General features: G+C 31.4%; 1 long non-coding RNA gene across 1 annotated transcript; it reads left to right on the top strand.

Moving 5' to 3' along the window:
• Nucleotides 1–6,103: 6,103 nt before the first annotated feature.
• On the top strand, nt 6,104–21,633 carry LOC127092137 (uncharacterized). The gene is made up of 3 exons (XR_007792119.1): nt 6,104–6,155; nt 21,140–21,223; nt 21,331–21,633. It is a non-coding gene; the product is annotated as an uncharacterized LOC127092137 (long non-coding RNA).
• Nucleotides 21,634–22,145: the final 512 nt, after the last annotated feature.

The raw sequence follows: 22,145 nt of genomic DNA, 5'->3' as shown, positions 1-22,145 counted from the left end.
CTGGAGCTCCAAGGATAATCAATTAAATACTTGTACTTGGCACAAGTAGACATTGATCTTAAATCCTTTCCCAATTATCCTTTTAGATACTTCCACCATAAGAATACTTTGAAAATACTCTTCTTGTGGCAAGATCTTCTGCTTGCAAGCACCTCAACAGTTTTGAGAATCTTTCCAGATTATATTCACCCTTAGGAATGAGAGAGATGAGTCCTTCCTTGCAAATGTGTCACACAATAGCCAGAACCCATGTGACACAGGTCAACAGCCAATCAGACCCTAGGCTGACCAAACGTGAGGAGGTTAGCCAAACTCCCCCTCAAATTAACAATCATGGACACTTCACACCAATATCCATGCATTGTACACAAAAGTCTCAACATGACATACACCATCCCTACCAGTGGCAACTAACTCTATGAGTTATACCTATACATACTTCAATCACACCAATCAGACTCCAGCTGACCATAAGTACTAGTGATAACAAAACAACACCAGTTAATAGTAGATATACATTGCCAAAGCATACTACCTCAACCAACCACTGAATCTTCATATTCTCACACCTTGAAAGAACTGCCACTTCTGAGCGTGGTGTTTGAATAACAAGATTCATGGTCCCAATCCTCTTAAATGAAATAGCAGTCAGGTTACCCCATTATTGACTTCTAACATCCAGAGGACTTGTCTTCCAACACAACATAGTACTTCAGGGAACAACTATCCAACCCTGATCAATCTACAGGAATAAGGCACACAGCAGGGATTGCACAATGTCACATCTCAACCAGCTCCACTTCTAGAGATCAGACTTCTAAAAGTGACCTTCTTGAGCACACACACAGTTGACCCTACCCTTGTCAACTTAGCACACACAGATGTCTCCTCTTCCAGGTCAGGAGTAGGTTTCAAACCAAAGTATCCCTTTGTTTGACACCTAAACACATCTGCTCTTCAACCAGTAGCTGCATACTTGTTGAACAACATGTTCTAACATCACATAGAACATTAGTTTAACCTCCTTGAAACAAACCCTCCTTGAAAGTCTTCAAGGTCTTCATATACACTACCCAGGAGAGTACAAGAATCAGTGATCAGGTGATTCTTACCAAGAAGAGTGGACTTGATGAGACTCAAGTATCTTTGACATCTTCAGTAGATTATGATGAAATCTTGAATACATCAGCCTTTCATCCACATGAGGGGAAACTACATCAGAGTTTGAGTTTTGCCAGGTATTATGCAGCGGAAATCATAATACAACTCAACCAATGAACACACACTTCACCAGATCAACCTCCAAGAACATACCAAGTTTGAATATGATTCAATACTAGCACAGCTGTCCCACACAAAGGCCAATTGCCAATCTCCAGAGGCAGGTGCACACAGTTCCTGTCATGAATAGTCCATCCACCTATTTCAAGGGACCATTCAGGGAAACCACAAAACCTTCTACAGGTTCCAACATCAGTACTAACATAACTCCTTGCAAGATACCAGAAAGTATCACCCATGGATCTCATCCAGAAACATAACAGGATGCCTGCTCTGATACCATTTGAAATTCTGGCGTAGTCAGAATTCAGATGTTCTACTCCAAGTCATGACATCTGATCCAACATTGTAACTAATACAACAAGACAGTTATACAAACTAAACCCTGTACTCAAGCACGCTTTCACAGTAGTCACGACATCTGCTACTGTATTACCTTAGAATGGAAGAATACCTAGTTCTGTCCTTCTTGTACAAAGACACAACAGAGATCAAACACCACACTTACTTCTGTTGTGTTTGGACAGTTATCAGCATGATATATCAATATTGATTTGCACATCACCTGTTACTGTATTCCAATTTGCTGACTTAGTACTCATGTTTCCTAAACTAAAAGTCAAACAAGGTAACCTAATTTCTACACATTAGGGAGATGACAAATAGGCTATTTGTTAGGTTCATTAATTGTAGGTTGGTTGTTATTTTCCTGGTTTTTAGCTCAGCTGTTGGATTTCTTAAATTAGCCTGAGAAAATTGCTGAAACAGAAAAACTAATTATCCTACAATTTAGCACCAACTATCAGGTGTGAATGTCACAACATTTAGTTTGACATTAAGAACCTATACCTCATGCTGATTATGTTATGTTCCTGAAAACAGACTGTGCTAACTTTACTATACTGTGAAAGACTAATCAGTCTCTACTTCAGTGTCAGCCTACACGTACAACTGTCAAGACGTCCAGTTTGACAGTTTCACTATGATCCTTTGGCCATGTCTGTTATCCTCTTAAAGACCAGACTTAACTAAATACTGAACTGAGATCAACATGCCTATTATTCAGTATGTGTTGTTAATGATGAATGTCAAAACATTCTGATTGACATTCAAACAGAAGGCTGTGTATCAGGTCTGTTATTAACTTGATAAGCAGACTGAATTACAACCTGAGTTATGGCAGACAAGATTATAACATGCAGAAGGAAAACAAACACAGAAAATTGTTTACCCAGTTCGGTCCAACATGACCTACATCTGGGGGCTACCAAGCCAGGAAGAAGATCAACTATCAGCAGTATTGATTCAGAGTTAAACTCCCCCGTTTACAACTCTTCACTTAATCCCTACCCAATGCAATTTATACCTAGGAACTCCTAGATAGAAACCTCCAGTTTCCATTCCTATCACTACAAATACAATGTAATGTTAAACAACTTGAACTTGCTTCACAGCTTCATTCAAGAACAAACAACTCTTACCTACAGGCTTTGAGTTACAAATACTCTCAGCTTTGAACACTGAGAAACACATGGTAACCTTCCCACAAGTTGGGAGGTTTACCTCACACACACCCCTAATTTTTCATTCTAAGAGGCTTACAAAAACTAGGTTACAATATTCTATTTATAACCTAATCACCCAACTGGATTTGGGCCTTCAGAAATCGCAGCAAACTTCTTCTTTGCTGTTACAAATACAACAGAAAATTTCTGCTACAAACAAGGTCTTCAATCCTAAAATCTCTCCATGTATATCTCCATATTTGGAGCCTATATATATTCTGATTGAGTCTTTAAGACCTCCACATGGGAGTTAGGATATTCACCAAATATCCTCACTAATCCCAGAATATATACTGAATTAATTAATTCAGTTTTCTACACATGTACGATGTCACAGGAATGATGTCGTGACATCGTACATGACATGTTGGTCCAGATGTTGAACTTCTTCAACCCAACATATTAAAACAACAGAGATGATTACATTATTTGTTTTACAAAATTAATGCCAATCCTAAGGTATTAACACGTTCTTTTTATATATTTGTTATCACTAGTGAGGCTCAATATGAAGTTCGCCCACAAAAATCAGTAAGTATCCTTGAATAAAATATACTTAATGTTAACACTTTAGAAATTAACCGAAGTTACAATCTTACCTCTTACTGAAGAAATTAATATATAAAAAAGATATTATTTTTAAATTTTTTCATTTATAAATATAAAAAACTTATTTTTTGTATATAAATATAAATAAATTTTGTCGTCGTAGACTAAAACCTAGAAAAAAAAACTTAGACCCGTTTCACTCATCTAGCGAATACCAGTGGAGCTACCCCATCCATCGTATTAACAAATTAATGTAAATTCTCAACAGTTTGCATAAAAAATTATTAATTAAAATACCTCAACAAATCATCCATTAACAAAATATTTCAATATAAGGTATTTTTCTTTTCTTCAGTCAAATTCCGTTACTCAAGAAATAGATATACTAAAATTCTTATTAATTAATGATGAAATAAAAATTAAGTTATATAAATTCAATAAAACTAAGGATGCTACAATTTCACAATATTCCTACCTCATAAAACAATTTATTAAATGATATAAGGTTTGAGAAAAGAATATGTTACATATTTGAAATATTATGATGTTACCATTTTACCCCCTTAAAATAGTTTCATCCTCTAAACTACATAAACCTAAAAATACTCTCTCGTAAACTTATAAATTTGTAAAACTAAATCATAAAAAAAATTAATTCTCATTATATCGAGTATATGAAGTAATTTATTAAAATTTTAAGTTATTGCATTCTACCCACCAAATAAATATTTTTTTCTGATGAAAACAAACCCATAACTACACCCTAAAAAATTATAAATAAATAACATATAAATTTTACCATTCATTTGATTTAAAATCACATTCGAAAATAACTTTTTGTTTTTATCAGTAACAAATTCTAGATTACTCCTCTAAATAAATACATACAAAAATCAAATAAATTTACGTGAATAATTAAATATATAACATCAATTAAAATGAAACAGTCATTTGTCGATGTGTTGTGTAATATCAATAGTCAAATTTTTTTATATAATGAAATAATTAAAAATAATAATTGTTTCAAAGAAATATATTAATAATTAAAGTTGAGACCAATGTCACATCCCGAAGTGAGTATTATATATTTATATCTCATATAAATAATTAAAAACGACACTTTTGCATATTAAAATCGACCTTTAACAAAAATAAAATAATATAAAAGATATATATAAATAGATAAATATTGAAGTAAAGTAATGAAAATATAAAAATAATTTAAATTTATTTATTTATTTTCTTTTCCAGCATCTTCTTTACCCTCTATAAATTTCATTTTAGTATATATATTGTAATCCTAAATCTCAATAGGAAAAACACTAAAAGGTGAATTTTTTTCAATGGCCTTCACGTTAATCAATCGATCGTATTTTTCCTTGATTTTGTTCATTTCAATGATCCTGCTTTAAGGTAATGAATAAAAGTTTATTTTTATCTCTCTAGTCGTATGCTTTATATAGGATCAACAAACACTTAAGAACACAAAATCTATAATTAATTTTTTGTTGTTGTTGTAGGTTTATCGAGTGGTGAGTATAGCGTTATGGATATAAAATGTCAAGGTGGTAATTGTGCGTCTGATGGACAATGCAATTCAGACTGTCTTAAAAAGGGATTTAAGAAAGGCGGTGTTTGTAGAATAATTTTTCCTAGTTCTAATAAATGTTGTTGTACTATAGGATGATTTATTTTGTCCTTTAAGAAAAATAAGTGAATAAAAGGAATACCTAATGTATGTTTTGAATTATGATTTTGTAAGAATATATATTGTGTAAAATAAAGTTATCATTCATTAATCAAGAAATAGATATACTAAAATTCTCATTAATTAATGATGAATTAAAAATGAAGTTATATATATTCAATAAAACTAAGGATGCTACAATTTGACAATGTTCCTACCTCATAAAACAATTTATTAAATAAAATATAAATATTAAATGATAAAATTTTTAAGAAATGAATATGTTACATATTTGAAATATTATGATGTTACCACTTTACCACCTTAAAAAAGTTTCATCCTCTAAAGTGCATAAACATAAAAATACGCTACCGTAAACTTATAAATTTGTGAAACTAAATTATAAAAAAATTAATTCTCATTATATCGAGTATATGAAGTAAATTACTAAAATTTTAAGTTATTGCATTCTACCCACCAAATAAATAATTTTTTTCTTGAAAACAAACCCCTAACTACACCCAAAAAAATTACATATAAATTTTACCATTCATTTGATTTAAAATCACATTCGAAAATAACTTTTTGTTTTTTTAAGTAATAAATTGTAGATTACTCCTTTAAATAAATACATACAAAAATAAAATAAAATTTACGCGAATAATTAAATATATAACGTCCGTTAAAATAAAACAGCCATTTGTCGATGTGTTGCATAATATCAATAATTTAAAAATAATAACATGAAATAATTAAAAATAATAATTGTTTCAAATAAATATATTAATAATTAAAGTTGAGACCAATGTCACACCCGAAGTGAGTGTTATATATTTGTATCTCATAAAAATAATTAAGATTGACATTTATACATATTAAAATCGACCTTTAACAAAAACAAAATAATATAAAATATATATAAATAGATAAATATCGATGTAGAGTAATGAAAATATAAAAATAATTTAATTGAATTTATTTATTTTCTTTTCAAGCATCTTCCTTGCCCCCTATAAATTTCATTTCAGTATATATATTGTAAGTCCTAAATCTCAACAGAAAATCAGTAAAAGGTGAATTTTTTACAATGGCCTTCATGTTAATCAATCGGTCGTATTTTTGCTTGATTTTGTTCATTTCTATGATCCTGCTTTCAGGTAATGAATGAAAGTTTATTTTTATCTCTCTAGTCGTATGCTTCATATAGGATCAACAAACTCTTAAGAACACAAAATCTATAATTAATTTTTTGTTGTTGTTGTAGGTTTATCAAGTGGTGAGTATAGCGTTACGGATATAAAATGTCAAGGTGGTAATTGTGCGTCTGATGGACAATGCAATTCAGACTGTCTTAAAAAGGGATTTAAGAAAGGCGGTGTTTGTAGAATAATTTTTCCTAGTTCTAATAAATGTTGTTGTACTATAGGATGATTTATTTTGTCCTTTAAGAAAAATAAGTGAATAAAAGGAATACCTAATGTATGTTTCGAATTAAGATTTTGTAAGAATATGTATTGTGTAAAATAAAGCTATCATTCAAATTGATTAATATAATCAAGTTGTCATATTCTAGGGATTTTTATTTTGTTGGAAACCATATCCGTGAATACATAAAATTAGAATTTGCATCAAATACAAATTCGGATCTATTCTCTATATATATCATTTTATAATTTTGTTGTAAAGTTTTTCTACTACACCATCAACAAAAATATTTTTTCCCATTTTAATAACATAAACCGTACAATGTGTTTTGATTTTATTCATTGTTATATTACTTTATTTTTTTAGGCATCCAAACATCTTATAAATATTCTACCGACTCTCATTTCGAAATTTCATTTCGATTTTTTGGGAGAGAGCCTTGTCATTATGTATTTTTCTTACGATCATTGCTTTGAAATTCCCTTTTTAATAAAATAAATCATACAACATATTTTGATATTATTCATTGTTACATAATTTTATTTTATTAAAGCATCCAAACAGCTTATGAATATTCTACTGACTCTCATTTCAAAATTTATTTTGATGTTAGGGAAAAGAGCCTTGTCATTTTGTGTTTTTCTTCCAATTAGTGCTTTCAAATTCCCACACTTGAATACTACATCGAGATGATAATATGGACTTTCGTAAACTATATACTATTTTAATTATATTTTTTTTTGAATATTTTGTGCCACTGACAAGGAAATCAAATGTTGCATAGAAAATGAAAGTTAAACAAATGATAGAATGTTTAGAAAGTTACACCAGCGATGACTAAAATTTAAGATATTAGTGATGTAATATTAAATTGGGTCAATTAACCATTTATTTAAATGGAACCCAATTCGAAGGCGTTAAATGGAAGAAAAATAAAGTCAAATTATAATATTTATTAGAAAGGAAATAAAATAATAAAAAATGGAGATATGGATGAAAATATAAAAGAAAAAGAATAAAATTCTTTAAATAAAATAAAATTACATAAATACAAGAACGAATACAAAGTAAATACTAAAAAAGGAATGACAAATTTTTACCGTCTTAACCAACGTAATATTTTGTTAATAAGTGTAAGGAATATAGCATAACATTACATGTCATAATTCTACTCAAAACAACTAGTCTGCATTATTTTTATATATTTGTTATCACTTGTGAGACTCAATATGAAGGTCGCCCACAAAAATTAGTAAGTATCATTGAACAAAATATACTTAATGTTAACACTTTAGAAATTAACCGAAGTTACAATCTTACCTATTACTAAAGAAATTAATATCTAAATATTATTTTTAAAGTTTTTCATTTATAAATATAAAAAAATTATTTTTTGCATATAAATATAAATAAATTTTGTCGTCGTGGACTAAAACCTAGAAAAAAACTTACACCTGTTTCACTCATCTAGCAAATACCAGTGGAGCTACCCCATCCTTTGTATTAGCATATTAATATAAATTCCCAATAGTTTGCATAAAAAATCATTACTTTAAATACCTCAACAAATCGTCCATTAAAAAAATATGTCAATATAAGGTATCTTTCTTTTCTTCAGTCAAATTCCATTAATCAAGAAATAGATATACTAAAATTCTCATTAATTAATGATGAATTAAAAATTAAGTTATATATATTCAATAGAACTAAGGATGCTACAATTTGACAATGTTCCTACCTCATAAAACAATTTATTAAATAAAATATAAATATTAAATGCTAAAAATTTTAAGAAATGAATATGTTACATATTTGAAATATTATGATGTTACCACTTTACCACCTTAAAATAGTTTCATCCTCTAAAGTGCATAAACATAAAAATACGCTACCGTAAACTTATAAATTTGTGAAACTAAATTATAAAAAAATTAATTCTCATTATATCGAGTATATGAAGTAAATTACTAAAATTTTAAGTTATTGCATTCTACCCACCAAATAAATAATTTTTTTCTTGAAAACAAACCCCTAACTACACCCAAAAAAATTACATATAAATTTTACCATTCATTTGATTTAAAATCACATTCAAAAATAACTTTTTGTTTTTTTTAAGTAATAAATTGTAGATTACTCCTTTAAATAAATACATACAAAAATAAAATAAAATTACGCGAATAATTAAATATATAATGTCCGTTAAAATAAAACAGTCATTTGTCGATGTGTTGCATAATATCAATAATTTAAAAATATTATAACATGAAATAATTAAAAATAATAATTGTTTCAAATAAATATATTAATAATTAAAGTTGAGACCAATGTCACACCCCGAAGTGAGTGTTATATATTTGTATCTCATAAAAATAATTTAGATTGACATTCTTACATATTAAAATCGACCTTTAACAAAAACAAAATAATATAAAATATATATAAATAGATAAATATCGATGTAAAGTAATGAAAATATAAAAATAATTTAATTGAATTTATTTATTTTCTTTTCAAGCATCTTCCTTGCCCTCTATAAATTTCATTTCAGTATATATATTGTAAGTCCTAAATCACAACAGAAAATCTTTAAAAGGTGATCCCGGAGTATAAACATTCACACAGTGTTGGAGCTAAGGATATCTTAAATGTCATAAGTGTACCGTTGTGGATGTACAAATTGAGGATGGAGTTACAAGTCACCACAAGTCAGATTGGTAGTTTTGAAATTGGGATTTTCGAAGGTGTAGTGCATAGTTGGTCATCTGTAGAGAGTTCATGGAAGTCAGATGTGTGGGGGGAAACCAACCTGATAAACCATGATGGATTACAAGAGAAGGGAAACGAATGGAGTAGAGGCTTGCAGCATGTAGCATTATGCCAGGTGAAGTTTATAAGATTACCGGTAGATGGATTACAAGTTTGACACATTTGTTGAAGGAATAATAAGGGAAGAGTAGTCAATATTGTGTGGTTAAGGAATCAATAAATTTTCTTATGGAGAATTAATGGGTATTGATTAACCAAGTCGAGATAAGATGTCATAATTATGTTTTGTGTAATTTAATGCAAGTAAGGGAAGTCATGGTTTCCAGGAAGAAAGTGACCCACTGATGTTGAGCGGTATATAAGAGGAATTAAGTGGGAGCAAGTTTAAATGTTAATCCAATATCAGAATGAGATTGTGATGGAAATCAAGAAATTTCGAGAGTGCATGAAGAAGGAAATTTGTCAGCAAAGATAAGTTAGAAGAATAAGTATGTTAGAGACTTGGAATTGAAGAGAAGTCAAGTGTTGGTCTAAGATGTTGATTCAAGGTTTGTTTGTTTGTTGAGTAAAGGAAATTCGGGGGCGAATTTCAATTTAAGGGGGGGAGAATGTAATATCCCATATTCCCTTAAATGCTCAATTAGTTGTCAGTTGAGATCAATTGAGTACCTGTGTACTATATCTTTTGTTAGTTGTGCCAATTAGAGCTCCTATGTGCTCTAAATATTGTCAATTGGGACCAATAGAGTAACCAGTGAACTCTGAAGGGATTGATTATTAATAAAGAGACAAACCAATATTAATAAGTACAAGAGAGGACATTTTTGGTAACATTAATAATTGGTCAATTGGTGCTGGAAGATAAAATATCAATTGAGGTATTTTATGATACTACTTAATATTATATATTATTTATATATATTATATAGTATATGTGTGGTGGAAAAGAAAAGAAGAAGAGGATAAGAATAGAAGAAGAGAGAGTGAGAGATATCAGGAAGGAAAAGGAAAAGAAAGAGAAGAAAAGAGAAGAGAAAGAGGAAAAGAGAAGGAAGGAAGAAGAAGACTCATGGGAGAAGAAGAGGAAGGAAACCTCCATCATCATCTCATCTTCATCATCAACAACTTCATCTTCTTCATCTACTAGGTGAGTTCTTAGATAGTTTTAGCATTGGGGGAAAATAATCTATATTTGTGGGGTTAGGGTTTGTGTGAATTGTGCCCTATCCATGCTATGTGTTGATATTATGTTGGTTGTTGTTAAAAAAATCATGTTATGTGAAAATGGTAGATGGAAAGGAAAATAAAATAGGAGTTATTAAAGGAAAGAGGTTAATCGGTTAAGGTTAACATTGAAATAGAATTAAATTTTCTGTCTGTGCAGAATTTGTCACCAATGGGGTTCGAACCTAGGACCTCCTTGAAATTGTACATGCCTTACCACTAGGCCAAAGAAGTTGTTGTTGAATACTTATGCAATGAATAAATATTATTCTAAATCTTGATTAAGATAGATTAATGAATTAATTGAGCATTATAGCTCCGTTTTGGATTCGGACGGATGCATTAGTAAGATAATGAAAAAGGCTATTATTATGATATCATATTATAGTATATTATGTGTCTTACAAATTAAATGAATTATAATTATGATGGGTGTTAAACATGGTTGATATGTTTGATTGTGAAATAACATGATTGAAAACCTTTACCAAAGGCAAGTGAGGAAACCTATGAGGATAAAATGATTAATAACTTAGTAAGATAATCTAGGTTATGAAATATGTGTGATATATGTATGAGAATACGGTATTCATTCGTACGACGCTTATGTGAGGTCGTGGACGAATTGTTACCATGATTGAGAATGAGACGCATTGTATGGAACATGCCATATTATTATTTGTGTATTATGGTGAATGAAGTCACCTATGATTGATGAATTTGTTATGGTTCGTGGAACCAATGTTTTGTGGAACCGATCATGTATTCAGAATGTGTGTTTTTCTGTGATGGTACACATCTCTATTGGTATGCTTAAACGTGTAAGCATTGGGATGTGGGACCAATGATTCGAGCCTCAATTGCGTTTGAGCCCCAACCATGGCGGACATGGGGGAAAGGTGGACACCTAAGTGGGTTAGAGTCCCATACGGTGAAAGATACTCAAAGTGGGTTAGAGTCCCATACGAGTGATGGTTCTTAAAAGTGGGTTAGAGTCCCATAGGGGAACCTGATATCCACCGTGAAAGTCGAATCATACGAGCATGCATGAACCGAGTCTGGCTTAGACGTAAGTCCGATCGGGAATTGATGTTTCATGATCTGAATAATGATCGTGGTTGAGTTATGAGAACTCAGATGCATGTTGCCATACAATTGTGACATAGTTTCCCTATCGCTCAAGTCTTCGTTCCCTTGTTGACTTAAGTTGGATATGAGTTGAATATCGATTAGAATACCCTGTAGAGCCGAGTGGACCCACAGGATAGGAGAACTCACTGAGATTATTATCTCATCCCATTGTTGTTGTTATTTTTCAGGTATTCTTTACAGGTTGAATCTAAGAGAAACTGTTATGGATTTTCAAGGGTTGCTGTTCATTATGATCTTCCGCTGTGGAGTTATGTGCAATGAAGATATTGTACATAGTTCTTAGATTTTTTTTATTGTTTAGGCATTATTGTATAACATGTTCCATTGATGTTTTTAGTTTGGACATGTGTATATCTTAATGCCATTAGGCACTTATGTTGTGACAGTACCAAAATTTAACACTTGTATGATATTATTCTAGATATATATTATACGGGTTGTTACAGTTGGTATCAGAGCAGGTCGATTCTCGACCTAGCCTTGAAACATCATAAGTAAATCTATTCCTGCCTCATATGTGTGTATAGCCAACATGATTCTTAATATCACTGTATATAGTATTGGGCCTGATCAACCTAATGCTATGTCCATGGTAGGTAGGATCATGGTTAAGCGACCACGAGGACTCCGAAGTGTGGGTTGAACTTGTGCTTTGAGAATAGGCTCAAGCCAAGAGTTAGAAAGTAAGGAGAACTAGATGGCCCAGTTGAAGTTTCAGAGGCGTTGTGATTTGGGTATTATGGAATTGAAGAGTAGTGTATCATCCAAGCGATTCTGCGGTGTTAACAGCGTTAAGAAGTTAAGGATCTCTATTGGATAAATTGTCAGAGCTTTGAGAGAGGTGTGAATTGCTAGCTGAGTAAGATATACTCACTAATGTGGAATAGTATTGCGAGTGATTCTGTATGGTAAAGGAGGAAGAATGGTTATGTTACGCATATGTCATAAGGTCTGGAAGTGAGGTAGTGTATTAGTGTTTCAGCTTCTAAGGCCACTAAAATATTTTGGAAGAACAAGAGTACTTAATGGAATATATATTTGGAATGGTACCTTGCAAGTGGTTAAAGACTTGAGGGATAAGGACATTCAGTTTTGTTGGGAGCCTAAGGTAGTGGTGAAGTCTAAGGAGAGACTCGAGGACATGGTTGCCTATTCCAAGTGAAACATGTATGGACAAAATGGAGGTTATAAGATAAACCAAGTATGTTCAGTTTTAGAAGGGAGATCGGATTGAAGATAGCTCGTCAGCGGTTCAGTGTTAGTAAGAGACCATAATGGAATGATGAGTTACCTAAGGATCAATTATAAGAGTTTGTGTTGGAGAGAGATAACGCCCATTATATAGTAATGGAAGCTCCAGTGAGTTTGGTTATATGGGATCTGGTTGAGGAGAAGAGCAATTAAGTTGGATTTAAGGACTTCTAGTAGAATGGTTTTGTAATTGGAACTGAGAGAATTACCATGGGAAGACAAGTGAACACCGAGTGTGGAAGTAGTGAGGATGTTGCAATACGACCGTTGTAATGAGGAACATTTTAGATAAAGGCGTAATTGAACCATTAAGATTCATTAAGACAAAGTTATGGGCGTGTAGTTGATGATTGTTCACATCGAGGATTTCTAGAGTATGTAGTGTGTAACACCCGAGGTCGGAGAGGCCGAAGAGTGGTTACATGTAACATCCGAGGGCGATGGAGTGGTTGTCGATGCATGATGCATGACAATGAGACACTCCTAGCAACTTCTAGGGGAAAAACCAAATTCACATCGGAATGAGAGGGATCCTAAGGCTGTGCAGGTATGAGACTACATGGTTGAAAGAAGACTTATAAGGATTAACTGGTACTACCTATATCAACAAGATGCATCTTCTTTTCGGTATCCTAACCAATAAGAACTCCATAGTTAAGCGTGCTTGACTTGGAGTAGTATTGGGATGGGTGACCTTCTGGGAAGTTTCCTGAAAAGCGTGCGAGTGAGGACAAAACATGTTGAAAAAGGCCCGTGTTGATTTGTGGGGTTAGTTGATAATCCTGAAAGCAGTATGGGGTGTTACATAGTGGAATAGAGGAAGTTAAACCTTGGTGTTAAGAGAAGTATGTGATAGCAGTATTATGGTCACAAGTAAGTGTAATGGATTCCTTGTCTTGAGATGGATGTAAAGTAACATACATTTCTTTGAGCAGTGAGTCTTGTATTCTAAGAAGTTTAGTTGATGATAGCCAACAAAAGATAAGCTAAGCTGGAGCATGTGGACTAAGTGTAGAATGTGGAATGTTTTATGTTGCAAGAGTTTATTGGGAGGCAATGAGGATTATTCGTGGGAAGTTATAGAGACAAGTAACCCCGGTATAATGCAGTGTGTAGTAGGTATTGGTTTAGAAGAAAATTCTAGTCATAATTGTGTGGAAATGATAAGGTTCATCTTAAGTGAATTTTATTTGGATTGAAAGAGTAATATTGGCTTATTGGAAGTCTGGTTGTTATTTATCTTCTTGAGGAGTGTTTGGTTGGTTGATCCCGGAGTATAAACATTCACACAGTGTTGGAGCTAAGGATATCTTAAATGTCATAAGTGTACCGTTATGGATGTACAAATTGAGGATGGAGTTACAAGTCATCACAAGTCAGATTGGTAGTTTTGAAATTGGGATTTTCGAAGGTGTAGTGCATAGTTGGTCATCTGTAGAGAGTTCATGGAAGTCAGATGTGTGGGGGGAAACCAACCTGATAAACCATGATCAGTTTAAGTAAGTCTGGGAAGTACCACTATTATGATTATGAATAACTATACGGAACGGACTTGGAAGAGACCTACTAAGTGGTGATCTGGAAGAGATTATCTAGGTATGTGGTATAAATTGATAGGGTGTGAAGCGGTTGGTCATGGTATGAAATTGATTGATTCATTTGGATTCATAGCCTTAGATGTAGACTCCCTGAGAGTGGTAATGGATGTGTACGATGATACTCTACCCTATTGGAGGATTCATGAGTTATACTTCCCAGGAGGAACGAGAATCAGTTATTCCTAAAGTTAAACATGTAACTCGGATGGTATGTTAGTAAGAGCATGAGCTAAGATCATAGAAGACGGGACAAAACGATTGAGATGAATGATTTTGGATACGAAGTGAAATGTTGTCTCTAGATATGTGTGAAGTATTGTGTGTGACTCTACGAGATGTATGGACACTCATAGTTATGTTCTAGATTGCTTAAGTTCCTTAGAAGTGGTGTTTTGTTGATAATTTAAAGTTCCTTGACGGTGTTACTTTGTTATTGGCCGAGATTATGTGTCGGGAGAAATCTTGAGTGAATCAAAACCCTATAAGAGGATTGATATGGAATATAGTAACCGGAACCGGATATTGTCAAACTAATTTGGTATAGCTGCATCAAACACATGATGAATTTGGATGTTCTATGTTTTTATGGTTGTAGCCATGTAACTCCTGGATACCTATATTCTGAAGAGTGTTGGTCTTATTATAAACTTTTGTGAGTCATCAAGGAAGTTATTCTACTAATGGGAGTCGGTAAGGTTCTTGTATACGGTAGGCACTCTGGAGGGTAAGTGTGTTTCTTTGTGGATTGTTATCTAAATAGTAGTGCCTAGGAATCCCAGGTGTCCCACTGTTGGAATCAGAGTACCACAATGGAAGGTGACGAAAGAAAGAGATCAATCAAGTCTATGGGGATCATGGGGATAGTTACTCATAAGAATGAGAGTGAGACAATCTCGTGCTAATGGTGATATCTTACTGGAGTAGTACGAGAGAAGGGAAACGAATGGAGTAGAGGCTTGCAGCATGTAGCATTATGCCAGGTGAAGTTTATAAGATTACCGGTAGATGGATTACAAGTTTGACACATTTGTTGAAGGAATAATAAGGGAAGAGTAGTCAATATTGTGTGGTTAAGGAATCAATAAATTTTCTTATGGAGAATTAATGGGTATTGATTAACCAAGTCGAGATAAGATGTCGTAATTATGTTTTGTGTAATTTAGTGCAAGTAAGGGAAGTCATGGTTTCCAGGAAGAAAGTGACCCACTGATGTTGAGCGGTATATAAGAGGAATTAAGTGGGAGCAAGTTTAAATGTTAATCCAATATCAGAATGAGATAGTGATGGAAATCAAAAAATTTCGAGAGTGCATGAAGAAGGAAATTTGTCAGCAAAGATAAGTTAGAAGAATAAGTATGTTAGAGACTTGGAATTGAAGAGAAGTCAAGTGTTGGTCTAAGATGTTGATTTAAGGTTTGTTTGTTTGTTGAGTGAAGGAAATTCGGGGGCGAATTTCAATTTAAGGGGGGAGAATGTAATATTCCATATTCCCTTAAATGCTCAATTAGTTGTCAGTTGAGATCAATTGAGTACCTGTGTACTATATCTTTTGTTAGTTGTACCAATTAGAGCTCCTATGTGCTCTAAATGTTGTCAATTGGGACCAATAGAGTAACCAGTGAACTCTGAAGGGATTGATTATTAATAAAGAGACAAACCAATATTAATAAGTACAAGAGAGGACATTTTTGGTAACATTAATAATTGGTCAATTGATGCTGGAAGATAAAATATCAATTGAGGTATTTTATGATACTACTTAATATTATATATTATTTATATATATATATTATATAGTATATGTGTGGTGGAAAAGAAAAGAAGAAGAGGATAAGAATAGAAGAAGAGAGAGTGAGAGATATCAGGAAGGAAAAGGAAAAGAAAGAGAAGAAAAGAAGAGAAAGAAAGAGGAAAAGAGAAGGAAGGAAGAAGAAGACTCATGGGAGAAGAAGAGGAAGGAAACCTCCATCATCATCTCATCTTCATCATCAACAACTTCATCTTCTTCTTCTACTAGGTGAGTTCTTAGATAGTTTTAGCATTTGGGGGAAAATAATCTATATTTGTGGGGTTAGGGTTTGTGTGAATTGTGCCCTATCCATGCTATGTGTTGATATTATGTTGGTTGTTGTTAAAAAAATCATGTTATGTGAAAATGGTAGATGGAAAGGAAAATAAAAGAGGAGTTATTTAAGGAAAGAGGTTACTGAGAATTAATGGAAATCCGGTTAACCGGTTAACGCGTAGCAAAACTCACTTTCTGGGCAGTTTCGTGAGTGGTTAATCGGTTAACACTGAAATAGAATTACATGCCTTACCACAAGGCCAAAGAGGTTGTTGTTGAATACTTATGCAATGAATAAATATTAATCTAAATCTTGATTAAGATAGATTAATGAATTAATTGAGCATTATAGCTCCGTTTTGGATTCGGATGCATTAGTAAGATAATGAAAAAGGCTATTATTATGATATCATATTATAGTATATTATGTGTCTTACAAATTAAATGAATTATAATTATGATGGGTGTTAAACATGGTTGATATGTTTGATTGTGAAATAACATGATTGAAAACCTTTACCAAAGGCAAGTGAGGAAACCTATGAGGATAAAATGATTAATAACTTAGTAAGATAATCTAGGTTATGAAATATGTGTGATATATGTATGAGAATACGGTATTCATTCGTATGACGCTTATGTGAGGTCATGGACGAATTGTTACCATGATTGAGAATGAGACGCATTGTATGGAACATGCCATATTATTATTTGTGTATTATGGTGAATGAAGTCACCTATGATTGATGAATTTGTTATGGTTCGTGGAACCAATGTTTTGTGGAACCGATCATGTATTCAGAATGTGTGTTTTTCTGTGATGGTACACATCTCTATTGGTATGCTTAAACGTGTAAGCATTGGGATGTGGGACCAATGATTCGAGCCTCAATTGGGTTTGAGCCCCAACCATGGAGGACATGGGGGAAAGGTGGACACCTAAGTGGGTTAGAGTCCCATACGAGTGATGGTTCTTAAAAGTGGGTTAGAGTCCCATAGGGGAACCTGATATCCACCGTGAAAGTCGAATCATACGAGCATGCATGAACCGAGTCTGGCTTAGACGTAAGTCCGATCGGGAATTGATGTTTCGTGATCTGAATAATGATCGTGGTTGAGTTATGAGAACTCAAATGCATGTTGCCATACAATTGCGAGATAGTTTCCCCATCGCTCAAGTCTTCGTTCCCTTGTTGACTTGAGTTGGATATGAGTTGAATATCGATTAGAATACCCTGTAGAGCCGAGTGGACCCATAGGATAGGAGAACTCACTGAGATTATTATCTCATCCCATTATTGTTGTTATTTTTCAGGTATTCTTTACAGGTTGAATCTAAGAGAAACTGTTATGGATGTTTCAAGGGTTGTTGTTCATTATGATCCTCCGCTGTGGAGTTATGTGCAATGAAGATATTGTACATAGTTCTTAGATTTTTTTTATTGTTTAGGCATTATTGTATAACATGTTCCATTGATGTTTTTAGTTTGGACATGTGTATATCTTAATGCCATTAGGCACTTATGTTGTGACAGTACCAAAATTTAACACTTGTATGATATTATTCTAGATATATATTATACGGGTTGTTACAAGCATCTTCCTTGCCCTCTATAAATTTCATTTCAGTATATATATTGTAAGTCCTAAATCTCAACAGAAAATCAGTAAAAGGTGAATTTTTTACAATGGCCTTCATGTTAATCAATCGATCGTATTTTTGCTTGATTTTGTTCATTTCTATGATCCTGCTTTCAGGTAATGAATGAAAGTTTATTTTTATCTCTCTAGTCGTATGCTTCATATAGGATCAACAAACTCTTAAGAACACAAAATCTATAATTAATTTTTTGTTGTTGTTGTAGGTTTATCAAGTGGTGAGTATAGCGTTACGGATATAAAATGTCAAGGTGGTAATTGTGCGTCTGATGGACAATGCAATTCAGACTGTCTTAAAAAGGGATTTAAGAAAGGCGGCGTTTGTAGAATAATTTTTCCTAGTTCTAATAAATGTTGTTGTACTATAGGATGATTTATTTTGTCCTTTAAGAAAAATAAGTGAATAAAAGGAATACCTAATGTATGTTTCGAATTAAGATTTTGTAAGAATATATATTGTGTAAAATAAAGCTATCATTCAAATTTATAATATAATCAAGTTGTCATATTCTAGGGATTTTAATTTGTTGGAAACCATATCCGTGAATACTTAAAATTAGAATTTGCATCAAACACAAATTCGGATCTATTCTCTATATATATCATTTTATAATTTTGTTGTAAAGTTTTTCTACTACACAATCAACAAAAATATTTTTTCCCATTTTAATAACATAAACCGTACAATGTATTTTGAATTTATTCATTGTTATATTACTTTATTTTTTAGGCATCCAAACATCTTATAAATATTCTACCGACTCTCATTTCGAAATTTCATTTCGATTTTTTGGGAGAGAGCCTTGTCATTATGTATTTTTCTTACAATCATTGCTTTGAAATTCCCTTTTTAATAAGATAAATCATACAACATATTTTGATATTATTCATTGTTACATAATTTTATTTAATAAAGCATCCAAACAGCTTATGAATATTCTACTGACTCTCATTTCAAATTTATTTTGATGTCAGGGAAAAGAGCCTTGTCGTTTTGTGTTTTTCTTCCAATTAGTGCTTTCAAATTCCCACACTTGAATAAAACATCGAGATGATAATATGGACTTTCGTAAACTATATACTATTTTCATTATATTTTTTTTGAATATTTTGTGCCACTGACAAGGATAGAATGTTTAGAAAGTTACACCAGCGATGACTAAAATTTAAGATATTAGTGATGTAATATTAAATTGGGTCAATTAACCATTTATTTAAATGGAACCCAATTCGAAAGCGTTAAATGGAAGAATAATAAAGTCAAATTATAATATTTATTAGAAAGGAAATAAAGTTATAAAAAATGGAGATATGGATAAAAATATAAAAGAAAAAGAATAAAATTCTTTAAAGAAAATAAAATTACATAAATACAAGAACGAATACAAAGTAAATACTAAAAAAGGAATGACAAATTTTTACCGTCTTAACCAACGTAATATTTTGTTAATAAGTGTAAGGAATATAGCATAACATTACATGTCATAATTCTACTCAAAACAACTAGTGTGCATTATTTTATATATTTGTTATCACTTGTGAGACTCAATATGAAGGTCGCCCACAAAAATTAGTAAGTATCATTGAACAAAATATACTTAATGTTAACAATTTAGAAATTAACCGAAGTTACAATCTTACCTATTACTAAAGAAATTAATATCTAAATATTATTTTTAAAGCTTTTCATTTATAAATATAAAAAAAAAAAAAATTTGCATATAAATATAAATAAATTTTGTCGTCGTGGACTAAAACCTAGAAAAAAACTTACACCTGTTTCACTCATCTAGCAAATACCAGTGGAGCTACCCCATCCATCGTATTAGCATATTAATATAAACTCCCAATAGTTTGCATAAAAAATTATTAATTTAAATACCTCAACAAATCATCCATTAAAAAAATATGTCAATATAAGGTATCTTTCTTTTCTTCAGTCAAATTCCATTAAACAAGAAATAGATATACTAAAATTCTCATTAATTAACGATGAATTAAAAATGAAGTTATATATATTCAATAAAACTAAGGATGCTACAATTTGACAATGTTCCTACCTCATAAAACAATTTATTAAATAAAATATAAATATTAAATGATAATTTTTTTAAGAAATGAATATGTTACATATTTGAAATATTATGATGTTACCACTTTACCACCTTGAAAAAGTTTCATCCTCTAAAGTGCATAAACATAAAAATACGCTACCGCAAACTTATAAATTTGTGAAACTAAATTATAAAAAAATCAATTCTCATTATATCGAGTATATGAAGTAAATTACTAAAATTTTAAGTTATTGCATTCTACCCACCAAATAAATAATTTTTTTCTTGAAAACAAACCCCTAACTACACCCAAAAAAATTACATATAAATTGACCATTCATTTGATTTAAAATCACATTCGAAAATAACTTTTTGTTTTTTTAAGTAATAAATTGTAGATCACTCCTTTAAATAAATACATACAAAAATAAAATAAAATTTACGCGAATAATTAAATATATAACGTCCGTTAAAATAAAACAGTCATTTGTCGATGTGTTGCATAATATCAATAATTTAAAAATATTATAACATGAAATAATTAAAAATAATAATTGTTTCAAATAAATATATTAATAATTAAAGTTGAGACCAATGTCACACCCCGAAGTGAGTGTTATATATTTGTATCTCATAAAAATAATTAAGATTGACATTTTTACATATTAAAATCGACCTTTAACAAAAACAAAATAATATAAAATATATAAATAGATAAATATCGATGTAAAGTAATGAAAATATAAAATAATTTAATTGAATTTATTTATTTTCTTTTCAAGCATCTTCCTTGCCCTCTATAAATTTCATTTCAGTATATATATTGTAAGTCCTAAATCTCAACAGAAAATCAGTGAAAGGTGAATTTTTTACAATGGCCTTCATGTTAATCAATCGATCGTATTTTTGCTTGATTTTGTTCATTTCTATGATCCTGCTTTCAGGTAATGAATGAAAGTTTATTTTTATCTCTCTAGTCGTATGCTTCATATAGGATCAACAAACTCTTAAGAACACAAAATCTATAATTAATTTTTTGTTGTTGTTGTAGGTTTATCAAGTGGTGAGTATAGCGTTACGGATATAAAATGTCAAGGTGGTAATTGTGCGTCTGATGGACAATGCAATTCAGACTGTCTTAAAAAGGGATTTAAGAAAGGCGGTGTTTGTAGAATAATTTTTCCTAGTTCTAATAAATGTTGTTGTACTATAGGATGATTTATTTTGTCCTTTAAGAAAAATAAGTGAATAAAAGGAATACCTAATGTATGTTTCGAATTAAGATTTTGTAAGAATATATATTGTGTAAAATAAAGCTATCATTCAAATTTATTAATATAATCAAGTTGTCATATTCTAGGGATTTTTAATTTGTTGGAACCCATATCCGTGAATACTTAAAATTAGAATTTGCATCAAACACAAATTCGGATCTATTCTCTATATATATCATTTTATAATTTTGTTGTAAAGTTTTTCTACTACACAATCAACAAAATTTTTTTTTCCCATTTTAATAACATAAACCGTACAATGTATTTTGAATTTATTCATTGTTATATTACTTTATTTTTTTAGGCATCCAAACATCTTATAAATATTCTACCGACTCTCATTTCGAAATTTCATTTCGATTTTTTGGGAGAGAGCCTTGTCATTATGTATTTTTCTTACGATCATTGCTTTGAAATTCCCTTTTTAATAAGATAAATCATACAACATATTTTGATATTATTCATTGTTACATAATTTTATTTTAATAAAGCATCCAAACAGCTTATGAATATTCTACTGACTCTCATTTCAAATTTATTTTGATGTCAGGGAAAAGAGCCTTGTCGTTTTGTGTTTTTCTTCCAATTAGTG

The sequence above is a fragment of the Lathyrus oleraceus genome, chromosome 6 (assembly GCF_024323335.1).
Source record: "Lathyrus oleraceus cultivar Zhongwan6 chromosome 6, CAAS_Psat_ZW6_1.0, whole genome shotgun sequence".
NCBI classification, from domain to species: Eukaryota; Viridiplantae; Streptophyta; class Magnoliopsida; order Fabales; family Fabaceae; genus Lathyrus; species Lathyrus oleraceus.
This window is presented reverse-complemented; position numbering and strand designations above follow the sequence as displayed.